This window comes from Chaetodon trifascialis, chromosome 18 (assembly GCF_039877785.1).
Source record: "Chaetodon trifascialis isolate fChaTrf1 chromosome 18, fChaTrf1.hap1, whole genome shotgun sequence".
NCBI lineage: Eukaryota > Metazoa > Chordata > Actinopteri > Chaetodontiformes > Chaetodontidae > Chaetodon > Chaetodon trifascialis.
This window is the reverse complement of record NC_092073.1, coordinates 1,083,720-1,092,854: the sequence shown is the minus strand read 5'-3', so window position 1 is coordinate 1,092,854 and position 9,135 is coordinate 1,083,720. Positions and strand designations below refer to the sequence as shown.

At 42.3% G+C, this 9,135-nt stretch overlaps 1 pseudogene; it reads left to right on the top strand.

The window, feature by feature from the left end:
• Positions 1-4,351: 4,351 nt before the first annotated feature.
• On the top strand, positions 4,352-6,304 carry LOC139347126 (piggyBac transposable element-derived protein 4-like; annotated as a pseudogene).
• Positions 6,305-9,135: the final 2,831 nt, after the last annotated feature.

Below are 9,135 nucleotides of genomic sequence, written 5' to 3'. Positions count from 1 at the left end.
CACACACACACACACACACACACACACACACACACACACACACACACACACACACGTTGTGTTTATATCACCTGTGGGGACATTACATAGACTTACATTCATTTCCTGGAGCCTTATCTAAACCTAACCCTAACCATAACCACTATTTGCCTATTCCTAACCCTGTACCTAACCTGTGCCTTTTTACAAGACTATGTCTCTTTTCCTTTTTTTCCCCTGAGCCAGTGCCCACCGTGACATCCAATAGGATGTCACGCTTCTATCCGAACCTAACCTTACCTAACCCGTAACCCTATCCTCAGTCTTCACCCTAAAATTTAATGATTAACATTAAGGGAACCTGCATTTGGTCCCCATAAGGGAGGTCAGTCCCCACAATATGACTGTGGTAACAGATTTTTGTCCCCACAACGTGATAAATACCTGATCTCACACACACACACACACACAAACACACACACACACACACACACGCAAACACTCATCTGTCCACCACTGGCAGATCAAAATCTGTCTTCACCGCAATATACAAACACACACTCTTACAAACACACACACATCAGGAATGCACAAAGCTGTTGTATTGTTTTCAGCTCCACTCCAGGGGCAGCTGTATACCCAATCATGGTCTACTCAACTGGGCTCACAGTTTTTTTTATTTGCCACAAGTATAATACTTTCCTTTACACATTTGCTTCCAATAGGCTTTGAAACGATTTAAGGCTAAATGGACAAGTTGCACAGATATTTTATGTGTTGGTGTTCTCTTCCATCCTCTCTCACCACTGTTCTTATGTTAGTGGTGATAAATGGTGCCCGGCATCCTATGTGTTTTATTAAAGACTTTAATTTGGCCCACAATTAGAGTACATCCTTTTTGGAACATAAAGCAGATTGTGTGCATGGCAATTACAAGATTTGAGAACGCTGGGTGCATAAAATGTATGTAGTCCATCTTTTGCTATCAAAGAAAGCCAACATATAATGTATGATAGATAGATAGATAGATAGATAGATCTAATGAATCAGGTCTCTTTAATACATGCAGCATGGAGGGAAGACTCATGCAGAGTGTTCTCTGCAGATCTGCACAATGTCTTGGCTTTAATACTTTACAACAAAAAGACAAATGGTTGTCACATACATCTGGTAATGATAAATCTTTCCTTCAAAAACAATGACCATTTGGGGGAGTTCAGTCATCCTGTTTCCCAGGGTTCATACTATACCATAAACTCCTCAGGTACAGTGAATCACACCTTTAACTTCCCAATCCTGTTTCCTTCATTGAATGTCCTTTGGTCCTCTTTCTCACCTCAGTGAGAATGGGCAACAAAGACTTTTACAATTCATAGACTGATTCCCAGGATTAGAAAGTCATCCAATTCCTACATTTCTCCCTTTTGACACAAAGTGTCAACAACATATTTAGGAATTACATCAAAATCTCAAATTTGAAGAATCATCAATACAGATCCCAATGAAAACAAAATAATATTACACAAACTCATCATCTGATTCACTATAAGGGTTTCCTGGTGCCCATTCTGTTGTAGGGTGAAAATCTGGTTCATCATTATTACTTGGTTCAAAGGGTATTTTAACATACAGTGATGTTTTCTCTTCCCCAACTACCCCATTTATCCATTTATATATCAGGGCTTGCATACGCACACATACAGAAGCATAACATAATACAAAAAACAATGAAAACAGGAATAAAAACATGAATTGCCATGGTACACCAGGGGCCGAAGTGATCAGTTTAAGTTTTCAGCATCAAACCCCCAGGGTCTCCAGTCATTCTGTTCAAACAATTGTGTCTTTTGGCTGTTTTGATGTCATCTTTTTCTGGGATCTCCTGACCCTGCGTTGGTGGCATGCCAATGCCACTTCTCCCCTCTGTGTCTTCTTGCGCCTTCGTTGATAATAGTCCATCGCCATCCTCTCTGAAGTTCAGCTGGTTCTAAGAACAGCTACCATCTCACTGCTCAGCTGGAAACTGCAGTTGGACTATGCTAGCTGTGATGATAAACCACATGATGAAAACTGCAATCAGGATTTTCCACCAGGAAGCCTCTTCAGCTTCCTGCTGGCTGGGTTATTTCTTTTCCATCCAAGGCATCGCTGGGGAAAGGTTTGCACTGGGATGCGTGAATCCACGTGTCTCTCTCAGCTATCCGGACAGCAGTTGGAGTGGTCAGCAGCACCTGGTATGGTCCTGTCCACCGGGGTTGATGCCAGTGTTTTCTCCTGAGATCTTTCACCAGCACCCAATTTTCAGGTTGGATGTTATGGAGCTGTACCGCTGTAGGTTCAGGAAGGGTACAGTATCTTAACATGTCATCATCCATTCCTGTCAGTGTTAATCTATTTTGCGGAAAAGGTGTGTTGGTCATTCACATAGGATGGCCAGTAAGTATCTCATAAGGAGAGAGTCCAGTTGTCTTATGTCGGCGGCCACTCATGAACATTAATGCGAATGGTAAAACTTCAATCCATGAAAGATTAGTTTCTGCCATTAACTTTGTCAATTTTTTTTTTTCTGGTTAGCCCTTTCCACTGCCCCTCCACTAGCTGGGTGGTAGGCACAATGTGTTTTCAGATTTATTGGGAGGCTGTCTGAAAGGCTTTGAATTATGTTGTTAACAAAATGAGACCCATTGTCACTGTTAACTTGGAAGTCCCCATCTTGGGATTGCTTCTCTCAATAATGCTTTTGCAACTGAGACAGCTGTGGCGTGTTTACATGGGAAAACACTCAATCCATTTTATGTCAACAATGACAAGGCAAAATTTGTAACCCCTTCATGGAGTAAGTTCAATGAAGTCCATCATTAAATGTTCAAAAGGACCCTCTGGTTTAGGATGGGCTGACAAGGGCATTGTTTCACCTCTGCCAACATTGCTTGTTGCACAAATTAAACATTTTTTGCAAAACTTTTCAGCAAATGCTGAAAATCCTGGTGCATACCATATCTATTTACAATATCCATCATCCCCCCTTTTGATACATGGTCAGGACCATGTGTCAATTTTGCTAGGAAAGGGAACATGGATTTTGGGAGAACTGGGAGGCCTTTAGAGTTCACCCAGACTCCAGTTGGGAGTTCATTACACCCTTTTCGTCTCCACAATGCTTTTTCTCCATTATCAGCTCCTGTTTGAAGCAAAGAGACATCATTAAAAGAAAAAAACATCATGTTGGACAGACAAGGGCATTTGTAAAATGGGGGAGACAGGCAAGGCAAGGCAAGGCAAATTTATTTGTGCCACAATTCATACACTAGGCAATTCAAAGTGCTTTACAGAAGCATAAAAATACATTAAAATCATACATTTCAAAGAAAGAAAGAAAGAAAGAAAGAAAGAAAGAAAGAAAGAAAGTAGAAGAGAATATAAAAATTAAAATACAATTAAAGGAAAATTAAAAACAGAAGCCTGTAAAAAACAATAATTTAGCATTATAAAACCATTGAACAAATACATTTACTTTAAGTAAAAGCTGTAGCAAATAATAATGTTTTCAACCCTGATTTAAATGAGCTGACACTTGGTGCAGACCTCAGGTGTGCAGGGAGAATGTTCCACAGGTGAGGAGCATAATAACTGAAAGTTGCTTCACTTTGTTTGGTTCTCATTCTGGGAACACACAGTAGACCTGTCCCTGATGACCTGAGAGGTCTGGATACCTCATATGGAGTGAATAAATCTAGAATATATTTTGGTCCTAGACCATTTAATGCTTTGTGGACCAACAGTAAGATTTTAAAGTCTATTCTTTGACTCACAGGAAGCCAATGTAGTGATCTGAGGACTGGTGTGATATGGTCCAGTTTTCTGGTGTTTGTAAGGACTCGTGCAGCAGCATTTTGGATCAGCTGTAGTTGCCTAATTGATTTTTTGTTTAGGCCAGTAAAAACTTCATTGCAACAGGTGAGAGAGCAGCCACTTTCACAGCAGTATCTGCGGCTGTGTTACCCTGTGACACAGGGTCAATAGATCTTGTATGAGCTTGACCTTTGCATACTGCTACTGAGGCTGGTAGAAGTAATGCAGACAAAAGGTTAATAATGAGACTTCTATGGGCAATTGGTTTGCCTGTAGAAGTAAAGAAACCACGTTTTTTTGTTTGTTTGTTTGTTTGTTTGTTTTTTCACAAAGCATGGAAGTTGTGACAGACATTAAATGTATATTGAGAATGCACGGGTTAGTGCAAACAATTTGGCTGCCTGGACGGATAGATTATTAAGTAATCTGGCACTTTCAATCACATTATAGTTCGTATGTATAGCATAAGAAACACAAGGGGAACCGTCCCTCAAACAGCACATCACATGGTTTTGACACAATGTCAATCACCTCTAAGTAAGAATGAGGTTCTCCATCTTCAGTTGTAGGAAGCAGAGTTGATGGTTTAACCCTCCTATTATCTTTGGGGTCAATTTGACCCCATTCCCCATTCACTCACGCTGCGGGGGCGGGAAAATATGGTTTCTGTGAAGATATTTATAGCTCACACAACACAGGGGCGGAGCAAACATATAAAAGCTTGCACAGCAGCCTTCTAAACCATTTCTCTTGGTGCTCTGTGTGCTCTCTCTTTCTGCTCTCTCAACTGAAAATTTTTGTCAATGAGGTTTTGTCACATCTATTTGACCATGAAAGTGACAAAGAGGAGAATGTGTCTGAGATAGAGGATGATGTTGAGGAGGACCCTGATTATGAGGCATTCTCCTCTGATGAGAATGAGACCCTCAGTGTTGACCCTCCTGTTGTCTCTCAACCACCAGCAAACACACTACCTTCCAAAAATGGGAAGTTATTTTGGTCTGTCTCCCCACTTGAAAAACAGGGTACACTTAGTGCTGCTAATGTCATCAAAATAGTTCCAGGCCCCACCAGATACGCTGTCAGCCATATCCAAAACATAAAATCAGCATTTGAGCTCTTCATAACACCACCAATCAAAAAAGATATGCTTGAGATAACAAATTTAGAGGGGAGGCGTGTGTATGGGGACAGTTGGAAAGACTTGGATGTGACTCACTTGCAAGCCTACATTGGTTTGCTCATTTTGGCAGGAGTGTACAAGTCAAAATGTGAAGCAACAGCAAGCCTTTGGCCTGCTGACACTGGAAGGGCAATATTTCCAGCCACCATGTCTCTAAACACAGTTCATGCTTTCTCCCGTGCCATACACTTTGATGACAGGGAAACAAGGCAGAGCCGATGAGAGCGCGACAAACTCGCAGCAATACGGGATGTATGGGACAAGTGGGTTCAGCGATTACCCTTTCTTTACAATCCAGGCCCCCACATGACTGTGGATGAATGTCTGATTGCATTTCGTGGGCGCTGCCCCTTCAAGCAATGCATGCTGACCAACCCGGCCAAATACGGTATCAAAATATGGGCAGCATGTGATGCACAGTCCAGCTATGCCTGGAATATGCAGGTGTACACTGGTAAATCCCCTGGGGAAGCACCTGAAAAAAAAATCAGGGCATGAGGGTGGTACTTGACATGGCTAAAGGACTGAATGGTCATAACATTACATGTGATAATTTTTTAACATCGTATACCCTGGGTGAAGAACTGCTGAAAAAGAAGGTTACCATGTTGGGCACAGTGAGAAAAAGCCTGAGCTTCCTTCTTAGCTGCTTGTGATGAAGTACAGGATGGTGACATCTTCAATGTTTGCCTTTACTGACAGAGCCACTGTCGTCTCCTATTGCCCCAAGAAAGGGAAAAATGTCCTGCTGATGAGCACCATGCACAAAGATGCTGCCCTGAGTACCAGAGAAGACAGAAAACCACAAATGGTCTTGGACTACAATGAGACAAAGGGAGGGGTTGATAACCTGGACAAGGTCACAGCCACATACAGCTGCGATGCATGACTGCCTGTTGGCCCCTTGTAATTTTCTTCAACATCATTGATGTGAGTGCCTACAATGACTTTGTCATATAGAGTGAAATAAACAAGGACTGGAACAGCGGAAAACTGAGTCGGAGGAGGATTTTCCTGGAGCAGCTGGGTTACGCGTTGGTGAAACCTCATATAGAGAGAAGACAGTGCCTTCCAAGAGCATCAACAACTGCTGCAACTGTTGTGAAGGACATCCAAACAGAGAAACACACCCCATCTACTCCAGTGGTTGAAACTGCAGGCAGGAAACATGGCAGGTGCCAGGTCTGTCCCACAAGAAATGACTCCAAGACCAGCAACACCTGCATGAAATGCAAGAAATACGTCTGCAAGGCACATGCATGCACTCTCTGCACATCATTTGTACAGTAGTGCAGACAAAAGGCTGGAATGTACCTTCTGGTGGCATGAAGGAAAAATAACGTGTTGTTCATATTCTGTCTGTTCACATTCTATCAAATTTATTTTAGTGATGATGTAACCTTGATTTTCTTACCTCACCTTTTATCTCACATATCCGCATACATAGCACTTAGAGTAGCATAGAATAATCCCTGACATTGTTAGTATGACATTTTGCCAGTAGAGTAGTCTTGCTGGTGTTAGGTGAACAGAACATGCACAGCAAGAGGACACATAGCAATAATGCCAGCTGTGGCCATAACTGTAGTATTCAGTAGTGGCTGCTACAGCCCTTAGGCATGCTACCATAGCCCTTTCTGTTGTGGAAAGTCATTTTGAATAATACACTGTTTGTCACCATGGGACTGTGTCAGAACTGCTGACATAAAACCATCACGTTCAGACACAAAGAGACTGTAAGGAGGACTGTATGGTAGGAGTCCTAAACAAGGTGAACTCGATAAAACTTGCTTTAACTCAATAAAAGTTGTCTCTGCATCAGAAGTCCAAGTCAAAGAGTCAGCCATAGTCAAATGTTTTCCCCCATGTGTGATGTCATACAGGGGTTGGGAGATCTCCACAAAATCATGAATCCATGGATGGCAATAGCCTGCTAAACCCAAAAAAGACATCATCTGCTTCTTTGTTTGTGGTTTTGGAACATTCAAGATGGCCTGGATGCGGTCCAGACCTAATTTGCGACCCTCTGCAGTGATAATATGGCCAAGATAACGCACTGATTGCGCAACAAGGTGCAGCTTGTCTTTTGAAATTTTGCGACTGTTTTCTGCCAGAAAACAAAGCAATGCCACTGTGTCAGCCTGACAATTTTCTCGTGTAGAACACACTAGAAGATCATCAACATACAGAATAAATGCACTGCCACACACTGGCTGCCAATGCGACAGGTTTTCAGCTACAGCCGCCATAAACAAAGTGGGGCTGGAAGCAAAACCTTCATAGTGTAACATTTACCATTAAAAGTGAAAGCAATCCAAGATTATGAGCCAGGGTGAACAGGAATGCTGAAATATGCATTTGCTTAATCAATAACTGTAAGTCAACAGAAGTTTGCCAGAATCTGTGACATTAGTGTTACAAGATTAGGTACAACTCGGGCTGGATGTTGAACAGCTTCATTTACTACCCTGAGGTGTTGGACTGGTCTCCAACCCCCATTTGATTTCTTTACAGGCGACATGGAGGTGTTACATGGTGAATTAGGGCTTTCCACAATGGCACTTTCATTTATGAATGACAGGAGTAATGTTTGTCACATTAACAGAATCAATTTAGGTGGTGTCTTCTAATGTTAATTGAACACACTGGTGGTATGTGACAACTAGTTCATCAATGTTGTCATGAGTGTCACGGCGTGTATGAATGTGTGTGTATGCTGCTCAATGCTCTGACCTGCCTCAGCTGCCTCCTATGGCTGTGTCACTGGGAGTCCTGGAGAATGAACAGATAGTCCTTTAGGTGGTGACTGTGGCCAGGAGCTGGTCTGTTGGAAAGTCTCGGGGGTTGCACAATTCTGTGAAATGTGCCCGTTGCCGTCACATCTGTAGCATCTCAACTTGCCATCCAGCTGTCTTGGACCGGCTGGCTGTGGGCCCAGTCTTTTCTCCCTCTGCCTTTCTGGTGAGACCACTTTCCTTGCCCAGTATGTTGTTTTTCCCCATTTTTCTGCCAGTATTTTAGCAGGGCCTGTAAGAGGGTCAGGTAATGGTTTTAATTTCCCCGTTTTGTTCCCCATAATCCTAACTGACTCACTACTGGGACAGGTGTGCTTTAGACTCTCAATGGGCTTATCAGTCACACAAAATTCACAGTCACACTGATCTTCCCATACAGGTATGGTTGGATCTTATCAAACACACATTACCTTGGAGCAACTCATTCAGTCAGGTGGTTTGTATGACACAGTCCGAGCAACGCACCCCTTTAGTATGCATACATATTAGACACTGAATGAGTCACAATAAAGAGTTTAATTTCTGCATTATATTACAGTTTCTCCACTCATACGCCCATTTTATTGTGATGGGGCATTCGTTTCTATTCTATTATCTAGAACTCCTTGCTATTTCTTAATAACACATAACATACACACAACGTTGTAGGCATATATACACACATATGCATATATATGTATATATAATGAGCTCTTTCACGTGAATCACAATTTTCCACAGCCTCTTGCTGCACTGATATCTCTCTCTTTTTTTCTTTTTTTTCCATTTTCTGCTCATACGGTTTCAACACCACAAAGGAATTACTTGAAACCGGTTTACACTGCCCCGCATGTCTTAAGTGTAAACTGTCCCAGACCCACACAGGAATTTCCTGGGAACCTAAAGCCAATACCGTAAAAAACTTCCAAACCTACACAAGAATTACATGGAAGCCGTTCCCAAACCTACACAAGAATTACATGGGAACTGACAGTTGCACCCACACAGGAGTTACACAACTCATCTAGAGATTGATTCATAACACTGTACTCACCTATTAAAATAGATGGAGCGTCCACTGTCTGCCACCTGTGCCCAACCTTAGGTGGGATCCTGTCCTCCGTTTCTTGGAGCAGAACTTTCCCTGAGTCGTATGAGACTCCTGCCAACAGTTGACCCTCAGTCCAGGCTCAGGTGTCGATCAGTAGAGCGTCTATCCCATCCTCATCGCAAAATTGTAAGGGAAATTCTCCTTGTTGCTTGTTGAGAGTTGCTAATTCTCTGAAGAATTATAGACTCGGTGTGATGAATCAGGTCTCTTTAATACATGCAGCATGGAGGGAAGAC